Source organism: Lissotriton helveticus, chromosome 11 (assembly GCF_964261635.1).
Source record: "Lissotriton helveticus chromosome 11, aLisHel1.1, whole genome shotgun sequence".
Classification (NCBI taxonomy): domain Eukaryota; kingdom Metazoa; phylum Chordata; class Amphibia; order Caudata; family Salamandridae; genus Lissotriton; species Lissotriton helveticus.
The window spans coordinates 361,986,970-362,008,603 of NC_136072.1; positions in this window are offsets into that span (position 1 = coordinate 361,986,970).

Here is a 21,634-nt window from a genome sequence, read left to right on the forward strand (position 1 = left end):
TAAACTCTAATTTTTTTTTTCTTTTGCAGATTACCAATCGGACACCTTTTGGAATCCATTTCACAATTTCGTTATAACATTGTTTAAGTTATTTTTCCAGTTCTAATATAGTTATAATGGAGTTTTGTTTATATTTATTGTTTAATAAAAGTTAATTTAAAAAAACTACGTACTTCTTTTATTTTGTGTGGGGAGGGGTATGACGGCCCACAATAATAATAATCTTGAAATACTATAGGAAGATATTCAAGACTAGGATTGAAAACTACTGAGTTCTAACTAACAGATATAATAAAAACAATGGTGAGAAACTACTAAAATGGCGGTGGACGGAGTACGTAATCAACGTTTGGTGCCTCGGCACTACCTTTCAAATAAATGTATAAAAAATATGACTATTAATAATGTACAAAAGTACAGCAGCGTATGACACACACGAACCGGGAAAAGAAAGTGACAGATTTACTAACTGATATAAAGAAAGGTTTGCTTGTTGAACTTGAAGAAAAACAAAACGCGGGCTTCGAAACGACGCTGAGCATGCGAAGAGAGTACAACTGCTACACCAAAAAAAAAGGAAAGCTTTACATACTATCATAGAAATGAAGGAGCATGTTATCAACAGAAGGCGATACATTATCGCCGCTTTTAATGACAGGAAACTGCTGATAAAGCGGCGATAATGTGCTTGGTAATAGGCCCTTGTAACTTCCCATAGCAGGCCAGGTTCTGGTGTTAACCTGGACTCCTATGGTTATTCACAAGGGCATATTATCAAGCCCATTATCGCCGCTTTATCTGCAGTTTCCTGCGGATAAAAACGACGATAATGTATTGCCTTTTGTTGATTATATGGCTCATTGCTCTTTTTTTGACCAGGAAAACTTAGGTGCATATTATCAAGGATCGGTGTTAAAATGATCGCCGTTTTATTGGCAGGAAACTGCAGAAAAAACGGCGATAATGAGCTTCATAATACAGCCTTGTTATTTCCCATAGAAGCCCATGTTAACACAAGAACATAGGCTTCTATGGCAATTAACAAGGACGTATTATCAAGCCCACCCTCCCAACATAATAAAAAACTCCAGACAATGCAGGTACCCACAATGCAGGTACCCGGAGCTGGAAGGTCATTTTACATATCACTGCCCTAGAAATGTGGCGTTCCCCGTAACGTGTACGGGGAGAGAGAGAGAGAGCTCAAAACATATTTTTTTTTTAAAAGACCCGAGGGGTACCGCTCACTGAGACTGCGGGGAGTAGGACCGTAACCCCCCCGCATACTTCAAAATTAAAACCAGAGGAGTGCCGTTCCCCAGTGCTCGGGGCACCTTACAAGCCCCCATTATGCAGAAAAATTGCCCCCATAATTTGCCCCCCCCCCCCGGGACCTAATGAATAAAACGGACATCTGCTTTGTTTCACCTTTTCCACCGCGTACAAGTACTGCACGAGTACACCGCCATTTTTTATTTTTTTTAAATAAAAATGTAGCCTAAAGATCCATGTACCACCCCCTGCCCAAGTCTATAGGCTCAGAATGTTTCTACCCTGCCCCGTTTCCTTATTTCTCAACTTTGTTTTACTGTTTTCCTATGACTCTGTTCTCCCGACTAACAACATGGCTGCCAACACTTCCTGGTTTGGAGTATTGACAGCCAATCAGCATGCAGCTCCTGCTCATAATTGTACATTTTTCTTACGCGTACGCCGCGATTTTTCTTTAAAAAATAAAAATAAAAATAGAGCCTAAACATCCATGTACGACCCCCTGAGCAAGCCTAGAGGGTCAGAATGTCTCTACCCTACCCCCTTCCCTTCTTTCTGAACTTTTCTTACTGTTTTCTTGTGACTCGGTTCTAGCGATTCACAGGATTTCAGTATGCGTGCCGAACTCCGTCTCTAGATATCGCTATGATTTTACTTGCAATTTTCTCAGAAACTACTGAACGGATTTATACCATTTAACAAAAAGCACAATCTGTGAACAGAACTCTACCTCTCTGCCAAATTTTGTGTAATTCCGTTCAGCCGTCCGGGCTCTAGCCCTGACTAAAGGTCCCTGTGGAAAATTGCATGGGGAAAACATGTTTTGGTACCCCCCTTTTTTCTCGGCCCCCACTTGACGAATCACCCCCAAACTTTCAGGGAAGGAGTGGAACCGAGCAGGCCCTTTTATTCAAGAAATTCACGAAGATTCTTCCACCGGCGCCTACGTTATTCCAAATAGAATGTAGTGGAATTCTTATGGAAACTAGGTCCTAACTATAACTACCTATTGGCGACCGCCAGTAGGTAATATATCTATCTATATCTATATATATATATATATATATATATATATATATATATATATATATATATATATATATATACACACATCGTCAGTACAATACACCCAACGAAACAGAGAATCCTAGGACATACTAGAGCGATCAAAAATAAGGATTTTTCATACCCTGTGGCGAGGCATTTTGCCAAATACCACAAAAGCAACAGGAATCTTTTGAAATGTTACTACATAGATAATGTTCCTGCCAGTGATGAATTGAGATTACGTAGACTTGAGTCAAGATTTATTATAGACATGCAAACTGTCATTCCGAACGGTTTAAACACTGAAGAGGAGTTATCAATCCACTTAGGATAAGAAGGTTCATGATGAATTCTGATGACTAATGGTATTTAAGTGATGCAATATCTAGTTAAAAGTATGTTTTAATTGATCATTGAATGTCTGCATTTGATATGAATGCGTCTGCTGGTCTACAAAAATGTTTAAATATAATTAATCATGTTGGGAGGCACCTGAATGAAAAAGTTAAGAGAATAAGAGTCTTGTTTAAACTGATTAATTGATTTTCAGAGTAGAGTTTGGCGGTATGCCCATCCAGGGTGCAATTATTATTTGAAGATAGATCCCAGATGGGATTCAGTTATTGAATTAGAAACACACCAATGAATTGTGGTTAGACCATACAGGGCTCAATTTTGTGATATGGAAAATGATCCATTTTGGGGTGTTTTGTCAAAGAGAAGAATAAGCTATTTGACAAATTTAGATTTTCTCGTATATTTACAAAAATCATAGAGTGGTTGATAATTTTACTGACTAGTGCGATAACCGAAGCTCACCCTGATCTGCATTCATTAGGCATGGGTGCAGTTCTTCCTTCCCACATTCACTGAAGGGGATACATAGATGAAGGAATATGCTCCCAAGGGGGAGATTAGTATTACTAGAGATCCCCATCCTAGGCTAAGCACAGAATGTCCTAAAAGTGAAAATACAGGGCAAAATAAGCAATAACTCATGGCAGCAATCAGAAAAAGAGAAATTATTAGGCATAACCGCAGAATCATGAAAATGAGCAATGCAAACATTGGCTACATTACATGCAAGAAACGCAACAACATCCAATAAAATACAACTACAAGATAATATATCCTGTGCTCAACTAATTGCGGGCCAGTAGGCATTTTGTGCACGGTCTTTGCCCTGTGCACAACCCATCACGGTCAGTTGAAATCTTCCACACACTCAAGACCCCTTAGGTGGCCATATTCACAGTACACGTGGGCTACACCCTGTGCAGAATCCTTTGTATATGGACAATGCTTTGTGGGAAACCATGTGCAAACATGGTTGCAAACCCCTACTGCACACAGAATTCGCCCTGTTCCAAATCCTTTGCAGACACCAAATCCTGTGCTCTATCAACTACACATGGGTGGGCAAGCCCCTTCTGCGTACAGTCTGCACTGTGTACACAAGCCCTCAAGGAAAGCTCCCTCCCTCCAGACATTCAAGTGTCCCTAGATGAATAACATTTTCTATGCACAGCTTTCACTCTGTTCTGAACCATTTTCAGACAGCCAACATATTGTAGTAAATCAACCACACAAAGGTAGCCAAACCCCTGTTGCACATCTTTTTTGCCCTATGTATAAACCCTGGCAGGTGGCCCACTCCTTCTAGACACCCAAGGTCTGTTATCTGACCAAACCCCTACTTTTCATGAGTTTTACCATGTTTCAAATCCTTAGAGGATAGCCAACTCCCTGTGCTCATCCTTGTGAGGCCTGTAGTGTAGTTCCTATATTCCCAATAGGCTCAGCGCATTGGAATGATATATCCTATAGATGTGACGTAGGACTTAGGTCGACTAGGTCTCTATCGAACATACTAGACTTAATTGTGAGTGCCAGCTAGCTCAGAGGTCACTAGAAACTTTCTCGAATTCACAAGAAGCGATTAGTTTCTGACAACCGCATAAACATGACAACTTTGTTTCCCAAGAATAAGAAATATATCTCTAGAGTCGCGGAAACAATAGGTAGTTATTTCACTCAGTCACTCGTGCATGCTTCGTTTCACCAGAGTTGTAGAGAAATAGAAAGACGGGCGTTTTCAATAAAAAGTATTTATTGAACAGTCTTCTTTCTCATACAGAAGAAATGAACTGCTACAATCGTAATACTGGTTACAAAGTACAATGCGTACAGTATGAAGAGTATTATAAAATAATACTGTAAAAGCATGATATGGTTTTTAAGCCATGAAATACATAGAATACATATATTAATAAATAAAGACTAAAAGTACTCAACTGGTGCTTCTAAAATACGAATACCCCGATGTACCTAACCTAAGTCTAGTACGACGGAAGAAGTAAGTGAGGTGTAGCTTAAGTTTAGTATTCTTTGCCAAGAATCTATCCAAGATTTCTCTTACGGTCTAATCAGCTCCGTTCCTTGGTTTATAATGAAGGAGGTCTGGTATCTCTCTGTCTCAGGACTCGATTTCCCAACAACCCGCAAGGGTAGCTTGGAAACACTGGAGCTGGATTTCTCAGCAGGAGAAAAGACAACGTCTCTCTCAGTGTGTCTGCTGGAGGGTCGGCTTCCTTCGGCACTTGCTGCAGCCAGTAGCGTCGGGCAAGTAGATAGTCGAACTGCTCCAAATCACCGTGTGTTTGCTTGGGCAAGTGTGGGCATATTTATTCCTTGAAGGTGCCGAGTTTGACGTAAGATTGGACATAAGAACGTCATCAAAGGGTCCCAGTTCTTTGAAAACTCCATGAGTTCTTGGATAAATCAATATTCAAACAGGGTTAAAGTCCCTGACTGCTGAAGGCCGGTTTTTCCAAGAAATAGTTGTAGATTTTCGGAACTAGTGGAAGTAGCCATGCCGTATTAGGACTGCATGAGCTATGTCTTAATATGGTTACGATTTCTATGCCTATATAAGGATATGGTACTTTATACCTATATAAGGGCATGAATCGTGAAAATTACACTAAGGTCCTAAAATGCTATACAACACCCACTCCACGTATTATGTCCGATATTACTAAATCTGTAAGCATCAGAAACATAACTAAAGCATGTGTTCACATCCCACCCAAAAATACATAAAATGCATTTGAAAAAATGGTTATACACATAAATGAGTATTTGTACTGTACGCATTTTAAAAGCAGTAGTTGTCATTCAAAGCATATCCAACGACATTGAAAATGCTATCAGAAAGAATCATGAAATGACATTTATGAAATGGCTCTAAGTTTACAGACGAAAAAAGTCGAGACCATTCCATATCAGAATATATAAACTGTTATTATTTTGGAGGACAAGGCCAAATATTGTCTCTAGGAAGTGTTCAAAAAGAATTTCTTGTTCTCTAAGAATAGTTCTACTTTAAGCAGATTACTTAGTGCCAAAAAAGTTAAATTTTTGAAAAACACAAATCAAAGTAGTAGAAAAATAGAGTTCCAAAGTTAGAAGTTTTATTTTGAAAAGCGAAGGACGAATTCAGAGTTTATGGAACGCTCTGTGCTAATTTTTAAAAGTTATTCTCGGTGTTGGGAGGAAACATCAAATCGTCTAAGCTGGCAAAGAAACTGTCTACCACAGTAGGTGAAAGTTGAACCACTTCATTAAGTAGATCAATTTTACACAGATGAGAATCATCACCGTCAGCGTCAACCCCATTAGCAAAAATCACAGTAGATGGTACCTGTGTGCCTGTTGGTCCATGAATCTCACTAGCAGGAACTTGCCTCTGTGAGACTTCAATGAATGCCGTCATCAGGATTGGTAGCCGTTGGGAACAACACAATGCGTGAGCCATTACCGGATCTAGCAAAGCATCAACATCCGTTGGCTGTGTTGATGGAAGTGTCAAACAAATGTCTAACACGTATTCCTCTCCACAAAGTAAGCATCGTAGAACAGGTAAGATGAAATCTTGCCAGGTTGGTCTGAACGAAAGGAACTATGTGGTATTCAGATCTCTTAAACGAGCCAAGCCAAGAATCTATGTTATTCGGTCACAATACTGCATGGCCAAAAGAGCACTTTCCATGGTAATCTGGGTATCGATGGTGACTGGGCTTGCCATATCAAAGCAGAAGAAATAAAAAGAGTATCCCTGCTGCGAGTCCCAAAATGAGAGGCAGACCGCCGAACACAGAGTGCACGAAATTTGGAAAAATGCCTAGGACTGCTTCAAATGGTGTTAACAGTCCCGAGAAAATCGTCTTAAATACATGTGCCAAATCACTGGTATCAGACATGTTTAAGATACGACATGACATTTCTGCGAAATGTATTGGGCAGTTTGTTGATAATAGGGCATGTATCTCCGCAGAGGACCTTGCAACTTGAAGATCATAGGTCTCTTTGGACGAGGTCAGTGGCACAATTTTTTGTAAAAGGATGGCTGTCATTCTGCTTAAAGTATTAATTCGACTAGAAGACATGTTCAGTGAAGGCCAGAGTGGCGACTTCCCGTCTGTCTTCGTTTTAGGAAACAATACTTGCATACAACAAGTGACCCTGGCTGACACACTAATGAGATTGGCTATACCTGGCATCATTCCACAACAGCTGTGATCATTCAACATTATGTAACTACCATTGGATAGCTGCCTAAAAACTGGATTTATCACTGCTGCTGGGGAACCGTGCATGTGGCAAGAAAGGTTATTTGAAGAACCCTCACAGGCTCCATGTAAATTAATACCTTGACACAAAAGTGTACCACTTAGTGAATGTTTGCAATTGTTCCGACTAAGAAATATTTCCTTTCCCCCACTCCAACATGTGTGAGTGTATGGTAAATCCCAGGTCGACTTAATGTATTCTTTACCCAACCTTTCATACAGTCCTGCTGGTATGTGTTTCAAGCAACACTGAAACTGGAAAATAGTCACTGGTATCGCGATGGTGCCATGTATTGTCCATTCTATGGCTGGTTTCTCAGAAACTGTTAATGCTAATCTTTCCAGTTTTTCAATGTGCAGCACCGTATAGTCTGCTCCCCTCTGTGCCAAAGAGATTTGTTTATCTGTAAGGTTAAATGCAGAAAACAATGACGTGGTGTTGATTAGACGCCATGGCATGTAGCCTGAATGGAGATTTTGTAACGTCCAGCCTAGCAGCATTATAGAACGTATTTGGGACTGACCATGGTGTAACATTAGCAAGTAAGTATGGGTGAATTTTGCGGATCTGCGGTCCGTGAAAAAGCGCGAAATCTCAAAAGAATCTGCGAGTTCGCGGATTTTCCTGCGAACTCGCGGATTTTTGTGCGATTTGCACTGGAGATACTTTATACTGGCTAATCCAGTAAGTGCTACCTGGTTGGGTAAATGCATAGTGCTTTTCTACACTACTGCTGCGTAAAGTGCCAGAAGAATTGTCTCCAGTGACCATATGTGTGTTACTATGCCATCACGCCGAAGGGCGCAGGGGTCGCTTGAGTGAGCTGGCCATCATAGTGGATAAATGGCAGGAAGACGGTGCACACCGCTAGTGTGTGGGCGGGGCCAAACGGGGGGCTTCTATGCAAGTTCACATGCCTCTTGTGCGTATAATCACCAGGCAAGAAACATCTAGGCGAAGACCGCCAACAGGCACAGGGAGGGAGGAGGAGGAGGAATCGTCTGACAGAGCATCCCATGCATCGTCAAGGCCGGCATATGAGGGTCCCCCAAGAAAGGTGGGTCGTCCACGGAAAAGGCAGTGAGAGGCAGTGGGCCATGCCCATCTCCCAGGTCACCTGGTCTGGCATCTTGCCTTTTTGTGCAACAGCATCACCTTATTGACTGTCCTACTCTCCCACATGGACTTGCTGGTTGCAGTCTGAACAATGATGCCAAGCACTGTGGTCTGGACTCTGTTAACTCAAACTGCAACGCATCACATCTCCCCTTGTGAACTTTGGATTCCCAGCATCTTTGTACAGAACCTACCACTTATTCACGTTTCCCGCACAAGATAGATAAATAAACAAAAGAAACAGAAGTGAAATTGATGTTGCAGTCTTTTTCTCTGATTCAACAACATACGTGTGGGGATATGTCAAAATATGCCAGAGTGTGGAACAAACTCAAGCCATCCATACACTGGGATCTGAGTCAGGTCGAGGACACACATAGGTCACAATGTATCATCAACTACATACATGGAGCACAATACTCACCTGTGATGGTTTCAATCTGCTGGGGGGGGCTTGCCACACTGCTCGGACAGACAGTTTTGGAAGAGTTTAATGAAGGTGTAGAGGTACTGGGTCATGTGGAGGTCCCCAGGGAGGAAGTACAAGGTCTGTTTGCTGAGGTGGGAGAACCATCTCCCGCATGTAGTTGTACTGTGGATGTGATGAATGGTGCCCGGGGCAAGGTTGGCTGGGCGGAGTCGGGGCAATGAGGTGTTGGATGGGAGACGTCCATGTTTGACTTTGGGGCTGGGGTTGTGGAGTGCCTCCTGAGTGTGATGGAGGAGTATGAAGGTGATCCTGCAGTTGACAGTGAGACTATTGTAGGTTTCTCAGGTGGACTGTCATGTGGCTGTGGCAGGGGATGTTGAGGATGAGGTGTGCGGATGCACCCTGGATGTGCACAAGTCCTCCTGGAGTCTGGCTGTTGTTCCTGCGTAGAGGGCGTTGCTGTAGTTGAGCCAGCTGGTGTCGTGGACCAGAGTGACTGTCTGTCTTGACTAGGAGTGGATCTATCTGAAGATCATTTGCAGCATGCGGAGGGACTTGCAGCATGAGGTAGAGATTGTGTTGAGTTGCATGGTTATTGTGAGCGAGCAGTGTACGATGAGCACCTGCTTGCGTGTGTGGCCACTGTGTGCTTGTACGCTGCCCAGGCCGGTGTGACACAAGGAGTTGTCCCAGCCGTAAGGGGACATTCCTCAGATGAAGAGCTCAGTATTGTCCAAGTCCAGCCTCATGTGGCTGATGTTCATCCATTTGTCAACGCACCTCATGCCTTCTTGAAAGTTGCATCTGGGAGTGGCTGAGTCTTTGGTGAGGGTGAGGAGCAGCTGGGTGTCAATGGCAGAGGACATGATGACGAGGTCGTGTGCGCATGTAATGTTGGAGAGGGGGGGTCATGGAGACATTGTAGATTGTCACACTGAGAGATGAGGCCTTGGGCATGAGCCCGATGATCCCAGTGTACTACATGCCGAAGGGGAGTGCGGACTCCCTGGGCCTTGCTGGGGAGGTACTTGGCAATTTTATCCTGGGCCTTCCTCTGGATCCCAGTGTTGGAGATGTGTGATCTGACAGTGTGGTGGCACATCGTGTTGAATGCCGTTGAGAGGTCGATGGGGTGAGGGTGGTGCTCTCACCATTTTTTAGCAGGGTCCAAGATGTCGTTGGTGGTGGCAATGAGGGCTGTTGCAGTGGGGTGATTACTGTGGAAGATGGTCTGGTGTGGGTTGCCTGGAGAAGTTTGCTTCGAGGGAGATGGTCAGTTGCTCGTTGACTGTCTCCTTGATGACAATTGCCGGGTAGGCAAGTAGGGTGATGTTCCAGGACATCCTGCGGTACTGCCGTCCGTTGTCAAAGAAGGGCCTGGGTTTATGCATGCCTCCAGCTCCCATGGAAAGTGGCATACTAAAAGGAGACATTCATGCTGTGCCGGAGGTGGGCTTCAAGGATGGTGTATGCTTTGATTGAGATTTTGTGTGGGAAGGGTCCTGATGGAGAGCCGGAGTGGATGGTGTACATGAGCCGGGTGGTTTCTTTGCTGCTGAAGGGAGTCCAGGACCTGAGGGGGGTATGTCCTGTGCAAAATAGCGCTGTATGCCTCTGTGTGGCGTGGCTGTCGTGTACGTCCACGAGCTTGGAGTGGTAGTAAGTTGCAAGGGATCCCCTTGGCCTTGCAAGGGTGGGATGTCTTTTTGATGAAGAGCTGGGGTTAGATAGTTCAATCACAATGCCAATGAGGTCATTCATGTTGTGTGTGTTGGTGCCTAGGCCATACCTGAAGGTTATCCTCTTGTCCGTGCTGATGATACGGTGATGTCTGTGTGTTGTGGATTTCAGGGCTGAAAGGTAACTGATGTTTGTTTCTTTTACAAGGTTTGCACATGAGTCCGGCTAGACCTGTATGAGTCCAGTAGGTCTGCCTTCTCCCTGGTGGCTTAACTGTTGTTGTGATTCACAGGAAAGTCTGCCAATGTGGCAAGAGTATTGGATCAGTCGCTGATCCGATGTGTGCGGTTGCAGGGTGTGGCGGTGTCGTTGATTGGAGTGTCCTGTGTGAGGGTGCCACACAGCTTGTTTGTGTTGACTCAGGTCAAGCTTTTTTGGTGGATCTCCAGTGGAGTGTTGTGCAGTGTGTTGTTTTTTTGACAACTGGATGCAAATGTTGATGTACCAATGCAGGTTGGTGGTGTGGTTGCCTCCAGTCAGGAGTTGCTGTCTCGCTGACCCATGAAGTCTGTGTAGGTGAGGGCCTGCGTGCTGATGTAGTTGTCCAATGTCTGAGGACCAATCAGTAAAGCCGTTTCCCAGCTCTGTGGTCTCACATTTAGCCACAATTTCATAGGAAGCCTCTCTGCTCGAATTCCAGATGTGTAAATCCGGTTCCTCTACTGACCCCTTGCCAGCCAAGCAATACAACATCCTTGCTAAGATTGACAATCACCATTTAAACACCATCTGGAACCTTTACCTCAGATTGGGCTCTTATCCGGATGCGTGGAAACACACGTTCCTCCTGCCCATCTTAAGGAAAGCCAACGCAGATCCTGAATCTCCTTGCAATCATAGATCTAACTCTCTTTTACCAGCTCCGCCCAAGATTTCATTGAAAATTTTCTGCCAGCAACTGATGGCCTTTGTTGAAGATAATAGCCTCCTTCAAACTCTCAATCCAGTTTCCATCCCGGCTATAGTACGGAGTCGGCCCTCATTAAAAAGGCAGATTCCATACGCTGGGCGGTCGACGGAGGTTCCAAGGCGGTGTTAGTGCTGTCAGACTTGTCTACAGCATTTGACACCGTCGACCATCCCATTCTTCTGAACCGCCTTAAGACCATAGGCGTGGGGGCCTCAGGGATGAACTGGATATTGTCCTCACTATCTGACCACACACAGACGGTCCAGACCTATCCATTCATCTCCCCAGTCAAACCACTGAAGTGGGGTGTGCCGTAGGGCTCTGCTCTGAGCCCTCTGACTTTTAATATTTACTTAACCCAGCTGGCTGAATCTATTGCCACGTCTGAAGTCAAAATCATATCATATGCTGATTATCTTCAGCTTCTATTCATCTTTAATGCTGTGTGTGCGGCAAATTTTGACCCACTCAAACATTGTCTCAAGATTATTGCAGCCTAGATGGACCACATTTTCTAGAAACTTAATCCAGATAACACCTAGATCCTATATTTTTTAACCAACCTTCTCCCCTCTCTTCCAATCTGTGGTGGCCAGAGGAACTGGCCATTGCTCCGGCACACAAGGACTCGGTCAGGAATCTTGGAGTTAGATGGGACAATCAGCTATCCCTTGCCACACAGGTACAAGAGGCGTGTGCCACTTGTTTTGGCAAGAGTAAAATCATCAAGAGATTTATTAACTATCTGCACAATGTAACCCGGAAAACAGTGGTACACACAATGATCCCCTCCCATTTAGACTACGCAAAAGGCTCATACGTGGGTCTCACATTAGGCTTGTCCGTATACTGCAGACGGTCCAAAATGCTGCTGGCCACCTGGTATGTGGAGTCTCACTTTGACAGCATATCTCCCCATATCCTAGACTACTTCATTGGCTGCCCATGGCTACACAAATAGATTTCAATGCACTGACACTCGCCTTCAGGGCAGGACAAAGCCGTGGTCCGGTCTACCTTAGGAGGAGACTCCGTCCCTATTGTCATTCACGATCTGTACGTTCCAATGACAAGCACCTGCTCATTAGTCCTTGGTTTGCAAAACCTAGATCAGGAGGTGAAACCTTTCAGGTAGGAACCACCCAATGTTGGACTAAGCTACCTCTTCCGCTGCGTAGGATTCTGTCTGAATGTGAGTCTCGCAAAGCCCTTAACACCTGGCTATTTAGCCTGCTTGATAAGTTGCTCCTCTGTATGCTGCCTCATTTTCGGCACACTACAGCGCAGGGACACCCCGTTGGATTAGATGTGCGCACAATAAATGACTATGAATATAATTGTGGATGGCTTAGCAGAATTGTGGGTGTAGGCCTGGAGATCTGTAGATGATAGTTAGACTGAGGGTGGTCAGGGGGTTGGTGTGAAACCTGAAGTGCTAATGTTTGACAATGCTGAGTGTGTCCTTGGTGTTGTATGTGACTCTGACGGTGTACTTCAGAAAGAATTGCAATTCGTCCTCCAGGATTGTTGGTGCGGTCCCTGTGGGTGATCTCGTATCCGTCTGTGATGGCACTGTTGAAGTAGTGTGCTGAGGATGCGTTCAACCAGGTTACTGTAATGAAGGCAATGTGTGGGGCCGTTGTGTTGAGGTAACAGAGTCCAATGGAGTGCAGGTGGATGAAGCGGGTGTGCAGTAGGAGGCACATGACTTGGCTGTACGGACATGGTCTGTTATGCGGGGTAGCGGGGAGTTGGCAATAGGAGTTGCACACACAGCCTGCGAAGCTGTCATGGGTGCGCTTAGGGGTTGCCTGATAGCAGGTGGATGATTGTCTGGTGTTCACTGTTTGGAGGGTGGCTGGGGCATGAGTTTGTTGTGTTACCTGCATCATGGAAGGACCAGAGGGTCTTGCACAGTGCACGTTGTAGGCGTTGACGGTCCTGCCTTTGGCACGGAGGTGGCGCAACAGTGGCACTTACAAGCTGCTGCCTGCATTAGGAATGGGTGGAGGGAGGGAGGAGCATCTGGGAGGCGTGTGTGTTGCAGAATCAGTGCACTCTATGGTGCGGTGCCGTAGGGGAGGCCGCAGCAGGAATGAGTGAACACATGACGGCGGAAGTAGTGAGACACCATGCAAAAACTAGCACACAAAGACAAGGAGGTTTGAAAGGCACAATATGACAGGTGTATGTAAAGGAAGGAGTGTCTGGTTACTCATGGCTCACTGAAATAAAATGGATGAACAATCACCAAATATGACGGCCATAGGATCAGGCACCAAAAGGCCAAGCTGCGCACAGGACACACAGCGTCAGCAGGTGTTGCCTGCCCGTTGTGGGTAGCAAGCATACAGAACCATGTACTTCACGCACAATATGGATCATTAGCCATGATTAACTGCATGCATGTTGCCACAGTACACATACTCCCATATGCACAAACTTAGTAAATTATGCCAAAGATGACGCATGCAAACTGGCAAGAGATCTGCGGTGATATTAATGAGGCACATTGTACTGTGGGGAACACATTTTCTACACAAATGGATCATGTTTGTGGTGAGGCTATGCTGCTTTAGCCAATGTCCATGGCCAGTGCCATTGCTCTGAAGAAAATAACAGTCATGAAATGAGTTTATCTGTATCCTGGTGAAACAATGTGCACACGACTGCCTGGGACTGTCGGTTCCTTGAATCCTCAGAAATGTGCGATGCTCAAAGTGGTCCATCTCCCGATAGTCCCTTGGTCTGAGTAGAAATGACAGACTCAAAAGGGTGATCAGGCGAGGGAAGGAAAGGAAGGGAACAGCAGGGAGGGAGATCTGAAACAAAGGTAAACAAGCATAAGGATTCAACACTTCTTGTCACTCAATCACAGAATACCTTAGGACCTATACTGTAACAGTTACACCTGTAAAGGAAAACAACAGCCAATGTATCCTATTAGGGATCACAGTAATGAAAATGATACTAGATCTGAGGATTTAACATGGACACATAAAAGGTAGCAGAGTTTTGCAGCTAAATGAAGGGGGTATAACGCTTTGCAGGCTGCTTCAATGCAATTAGAGCCATGCGGTAATCAAGGAAATCAAAGTGTATGAATAAGGCTCCAATAAACAGAAATTCTAATGCGCTGCAGTGCTGCTCACACAAAGGCAACAATCCGTAGTTACCCCAGGGAATCAGTGAGGGTCAACAAGGGAAAATACACATTACCCGCAAGAGCCTTAAGGAGCCCATCCAATGAGGGTGGGAATTAGGTAAACACAAGGAAGCCCCGCAAGAGCCAGTCATTGGCACGTCCAACTGGGCTTTGAAATGCCTAACATAACAAGTTGCTGGGCCGGAACTCAACTGAGAGTAATGAGGAGCAATGGCACAAAACCACCCCTATCGTGACCAGGAAATGCAGCACGCCACAAGAGAATCCTGGGATTAACATCACCCGACTGGTGCCACAGAAGCGTTTCCATTTGCAACAGCACAACGTTGTGACATCCTCAGCGCAACATTCCTGGCATCATGGGAAGAGAAAGTTAACATCAACTTACCGAGAAGGCTTGCAAAGCTGTGTTCTCCACCGGCCCTGAGGAAGCGACGTGACAGTGACATGACATACTGGCACAAGGGGCAATGCATCCATAAGAACAGACTCACAGGACATTTGACAGTACATGTGGGACATACGCTGGCCCATACCTTCACAACATGGTTGATTGGAAATCAAACTGTACTGGCACACAAGATTAAGTGGATGAGCCAAACACATTCTGCTGCACACAGTGAGGCTGCAATTCCCCATAGAGCCTGTGGTTGTGTGATGTCCCACACAATGTCAACCCGCGCTATCCACAATGTGTCAGGGGCAAGGTTTACATACATAGATGCCTTCACCAGACTCAAAACTCCACAACAGATGACTGTCAAGAAGGGTGACTGTCCTGTCATGGGAGTGGTGCAACATGTAATTTGATCCATGGTGATGAGACATGTATGGATGGTTCTACAACATGCACAGAAACAGTTCCCACACATTCCCAAACCATACCAACCCCAAACAGCCTATTTGGATCTCTTACCCGAACTGACATTTACACATGTCTGTGCATGGAACGCTGAATCGTGCCACGTTGCAATCATCATGAGAAATAGCAGGAGGACTCAGATGACATGAAGAGACAACAGGCACAGCAACCTGGGAATGACAGACACACAAGGGGTCACCGTTAAAAATCTTTGCTAAAGACATGGGCATGTACAAAACAGGAACAATGTAGTACACATGTAAATATCAAGCTAAGTTATTGCGCATTTCTGTGTGGCATGACATCAGCACTTGAGTGACACATCAGAACACACATCAGAGTTACTTTGCATACAGTCAGCTGGACACACACATTGCAACACATGCCACTCAATGCTACAAGCTTGCACACTCATTCCCAGTGACTCACCATTATGAGAAGAAGTTGCGTATGAGCTGACTCCGGATATCATCCCCCTCCTCCTCATCACTTGCATCATGACCAAGCCCTTCATCCTCAACGGGTGGATGTTCCTGCTCCTCAGGATCCAGGATGAGTGGCACTGCCTTCTCAACTGCCATGTTGTGCAGCATGCAGCACACAATGAAGATATTACAGACCTTGGCCGGAGCATATGGGAGGGATCCGCCGGTCTTATCGAGGCACCGGAATCAGCTCTTCAGGAGGCCAAACGTCCGCTCAATCACTCGCCTGATCTGCCCGTGAGCATTATTGTACCACTGATCAGCAGCTGTTCTTGGGTTGCGGAGAGGTGTCATCAGCCATGGCATGTTGGGATATCCCGAGTCACCTACAAAGATACATCATGTAAATAAGTGGGTCAGGAGATGCCGTCAGAGCAAAAGATACTGAAACACACAGGACAAACGGAGTTTACCCACCAACAAGACATGCCCGATCGTTGCGCAGCTGCAGCATCATTCGTGGCACCCTGCTACACCTCATAATGAATGCATCGTCTGCCGATCCTGGAAAACGTGCACAAACATGGGAAATCAGCATGTTAGCCAGACACATAACCAGGGCATTTATTGAATTATGTTTCCTGTTGTGGTAAGCCTGCTCCTGAGCCTGTGGTGGCACCAAAGCCACATGTGTCCCATCAATGGACCCAATGACATGTGGCATCCCTCCCAGGGCATAGAATTCACCCTTGACATCTCTCAACTCTTCATGAGTAGGAAATTTGATGAATTCATCAATGTGCTGCTCCAACATGGCTGCTAAAACATCACGCAGGACACGGCTGAACATTGTTTGTGACATCCCACCAACATCAGCTATGGTTAATTGAAACGTACCTGTAACAAAAAAATGGAGGGCTGCCATCACCTTTAGCTTGGGGGTTAGCGCAGTAGGATACTTGTGTTGCGGTTGGAGATGTGGTTCCAGCCTGTTCGTCAAGTCCTGAATCAACTATCGAGGGAATCTGTAACGTCGGATGCAGGCACGTTCCCTCATGGTAGCCAAGTCGGGAAATGGCCTTGGTAGAGGCGGTGCCCTGCAGGACATATTTGGGAAGAATGGAGAATAACTGTCAGACAAGAATGATATCAATGTACATAGCACATGCAAAACTGCTACTACACATCTGGTCACTATGGAGTCAGACGTGTGCAATACATCCAGGACACATATGCCAGCTTGCTGGTACTCATACGAAAACCCAGATACACCTGTTGTATGAAAAATAAACATGACATGCCCTCAAATGAGCTGCTGGGCTGGTCTGGGTGAACAGCCCACTATATCACTGGAGTGACACACGTCACCAAACCTGCAGTCGAAGGTTGTCATCCCATCCAGACAGCTGACTGCAAGGCATACGCACAGGTCACATGGAATGTCAAATGTACATATCAAACACATTGCAAATAAGGTGTGCATGTGACAACATAACTACACAGCCATTGTCACGATGCAGACATGTTTGCCTGGGGAAAAATGATGTATGATACCATCAGACCCAAAAGCCATGGGAATGCACATGTGGCATGATGTGCGTATATGTGAAACCATTCCCTTCTCAACACAGACCCATGTTAGATGCACCAACAGCAGATGCTGTTTACGGAACACAAACAGCAAGCTCAATCGTTTACATGACACACACCGGACATGGTCACATAGGGTCATGCTGAGCATGAAATGCCAAGTGACAAAGTGCCCCGGTCCCTGGCATCATAAGACAAGTGCCCGTAATGATGACTGTGCCATCCCGGTGTTGATGTGCATGACAATATCTGCATAATGATACATATGGGACAAGTGTAAAGGTGATGTGTACCACATAGTGCCCTGTCACACATGAAATGTGTCAACAGGTCATCACACATCGATTGTGCAACAAGATCAGATGCCCTGTGCTATATCACTGCCTGCCACACCTAGGGCCTGCTCACGTAAGTATGCAATGAAAAGAACTTGATAGACATCCTTGTTTGAACCGTACCCCTACATCCCTGCCATGTGTGCGCCTCGTTTCACTATTGTAATGGTGTCATACGTGAGCATGTGAAACGCACCGTACCCCTGCATTCACTACAGCGTGTGAAATGCACCGTGTGAAACGCACCATACCCCTGCATTCACTACAGCCTGTGAAGCGCACCGTACCCCTGCATTCACTAAAGCGTGTGAAACACACCGTGTGAACCGCACGGTACCCCTGCATTCGCATCAGCGTGTGAAATGCACCGCAACCCTGCATTCGCATCAGCATGTGAAACGCACCGTACCCCTGCATGCGCATCAGCATGTGAAATGCACCATACCCCTACATTTACTACAGTGTGTGAAACGCACCGTGTGAAACACACCGTACCCCTGCATTCACTACAGCGTGTGAAATGCACCGTGTGAAACGCACCATACCCCTGCATTCACTACAGCCTGTGAAGCGCACCGTACCCCTGCATTCACTAAAGCGTGTGAAACGCACGGTACCCCTGCATTCGCATCAGCGTGTGAAATGCACCGCAACCCTGCATTCGCATCAGCATGTGAAACGCACCGTACCCCTGCATTCGCATCAGCGTGTATAACGCACCATACCCCTGCATGCGCATCAGCGTGTGAAATGCACCATACCCCTGCATTTACTACAGTGTGTGAAACGCACCGTGTGAAACACACCGTACCCCTGCATTCACTACAGCGTGTGTAACGCACCATACCCCAGCGTGTGAAATGCACCGTACCCCTTCATTCACTACAGCGTGTGAAACGCACCATGTGAAATGCACTGTACCCCTGCATTTGCATCAGCGTGAGAAACGCACTGTACTCCTGCATTCTCTACAACGTGTGAAACGCACCGTACCCCTGCATTCGCATCAGCGTGTCAAATGCACCGTTCCCCTACTTTCCGTGCGTTTGCGCGCATCGTCTCACTATTGTATTCGTGCCATACGCGAGCGCACCGTACCCCTACTTTCCGTGCAAGTGTGCGCATCATCTCACTATTGTAATCGTGTCATACGCGAGCGCACCATACCCCTACTTTCCATGCGTGTATGCGCATCGTCTCACTATTGCATTCGTCTCATGCGCGAGCACACCATACCCCTACTTTCCATGCGTGTGTGCGCATCATCTCACTGTTGTAATCGTGCCATACGCGAGCGCACCGTACCCCTACTTTCCGTGCATGTGTGTGCATCGTCTGACTATTGTATTTGTGCCGTACGCGAGTGCCCTGTACCCCTACTTTCCATGCGTGTGTGCGCATCGTCTCACTATTGTATTTGTGCCATACGCGAGCGCACCGTACCCCTACTTTTCGTGCGTGTGTGCGCATCATCTCACTATTGTAATCATAGCCATATGCGAGCGCACCGTACCCCTACTTTCTGTGCGTGTGTGTGCATCGTCTCACTATTGTATTCGTGCCATAGGCGAGCGCGTGAAATGCTCCGTACACGTGTGTGGTTCTCAAAAAAACTTAGTGGACATCTAGGGGACGAGTAGTAGGTCCTGAATGCATCCTGGTTGTCATGGATACTGAAATTTGAGTGTGTGCTACAGGTGCCCTGCAAAAGTCAGTTGGGCAGAAATATACAATGTTGCAAAATGTTTGTGGAGCTGAAGCTCAAATTTTGAACGATGCGAATGCGTGTCAGAGCTGTATGTTTAAAGGGATTGGATGAAACGTACGATGCGAACGAATCTGACCTATCACTCTGAACTCCTCGAACCGAAAGCCCCTCATCAACACTGATTTAAGGCAGCAAGAACCCCTGAGAGGGCACTTGCCTGAACAACATTGGAGTGGACCACACTGCTGCTGTCTCAGCATCCTCTGGCATTTCATGGCTCGTACTATAGAGAGGGCCGCAGCTTTCACTGAGGAGGAAAAGCAGGCCCTGCTGGATGCCCTTCTACCACAGTAAAGAAAGCTGTATGGGGGGAGACCATATGAGCAGGAGAGTGCTGGCTGCAATACCTTTGACTGTGCACCTGTTGTGTAAGTGTCACAACAGGCATTGTGTATTGGTGGGACAGACGTGCAATGTGGTTGTCAGTGAGTCCCGGGGGTGTACATGGTGGTGAAGTACCAAAAAATAATTACAACCAAATAGAGCTATACTTACAAAATAGCCCTAATACCAATTACCAATAATCAGTCAGTTGGCAGTGTAAAAGGTTCAATCATTTTTTAAACAAACAAACTCTGCCAGAGGAGCCTCTCGCGACCTAACCCCTCGAGGTCCGCCGAGAAGACTGCTGGCACATGATCAACAGATCACATATATACTGTTACATTTCGAAACCGTTACCTAAGAAGGAAAAATACAAGTTGGTACAGGTTGGTGCAAAGGAAAGACCATATATGGAACACAAAGCATCCTTAGTTTAGCTGAGCTCGTTATAGCAAGGTCGAGGAGGGTGACTCCCTTCTGCCAGCGCTAGGAGAGTCCGCACAGCACCTCCTGGAATGTGCTTATCCATTCTACTCCCACCTACAACCTTGACAGGCCTAACGGGCAGAAGCAGCAGTTGGCTACATTTGTCAGCCTATTTCTCGAGAGAACGACTCTTACTAAATGCAATGGTAGGTTTCCACTAGTGACGCAAGCAGACTAGGCCACAAAATGGCGCTGGTCAGGTTAATCTATATTGCTCGTAAAAGAGGGCAAACGACTTGCATAAGACATGCATTGACCATTTAACTACTATGTGTGTGTGGTTAATAACACTCGAACATCTTTACTAAGCTAACAGATACATCACGCTAATTAATAACTGTTACCATATGTTTTACTAGGCCTAATTCAGATTTCAGTTCCTCAAACCCTCCTTTTAGCATGATGTAGCTGAGAAAAGTACTAATCCTGGAAAACGTCCTCATCGATGGCCATTAACTCACAAATCTCCTGCTGGAGCATCTGAGATTTAGAAGGGCCGGGGGAAGGGACGATCATGGCTGTCAATTTGGTAGCACAATAAGAGCAACAGGCCGGACCGCATTGCATGCAAATGCAGCAAATACAGAGGATACCGGCAGCTCCAGCAACTATCATCAATAACTTCCAACCCCAGGTAGACAGAAGCCCCCGAAACCAGCTAGACAGTGACCAGGACCCATTTTCAATGTGCATTTCGGCAGCAATGCGGTGAAACTTCTGTATAGCTAAATGGACCGTGGGGGCGGAGTCTGGAATGTAAACACAACAGGAGCTGCCGATCACCCGGGATGCTCCTCCTCGATCGGCCAAGATGACGTCACGAACCATCCGGTTCTGAAGAGAAACGAGTCTCGTAGCCTGAAGCTCCTCAGTTATATTTGTCATAATCTCAGTAGTGATATTTATGACATTCTCCACTATTCTGGACAATTGCCTTATCTCCCTACTATTGAATATTGGTCCCCAAAATGGGACCAAACCGTTAGTAAAATCCGTAAATTGTTGCAAGGAAGTGTCAGTTTGGTCAACTTCCGTCATTCCGAGCTGTCTTTGCTGCCTATTGGAAATCACCTTTGTGTTATGGAGTTGATGTGTTTTGTGATAGTCTGACGGTGCTATATATACAGGAGGGTATAGAAAGGACAGATAACAGTGGCCTGCCCACCCTCACGGCAACGAAGTATAGGCATTTTCCCCACATACAAAGTACACATTCGGAGGCGTTAACAATGGAGGGCTACTAAAAATCTTCATTCTATATGTATAATTGCAGATGCTATTCCCAACCTGTACATGCCCAATCCCCTGCACACAAAAGAGTGAGGAAGTATTCAAGAAATGGATGGGCAAGACACGTTCACTAGTAACATTTCTGGTAATAAACTGCTGGAAATACTTGATTACAATTAGAAAAGTCATAAAGTTAATCTTTCAACCAAGTACTGTTTTCACTTGCCATATATAAGTTCATACAGGCCTCTGGATCCAATGATCCCTCCCCCCATTTCCTGCTGGATCAAACCCTTGGTGC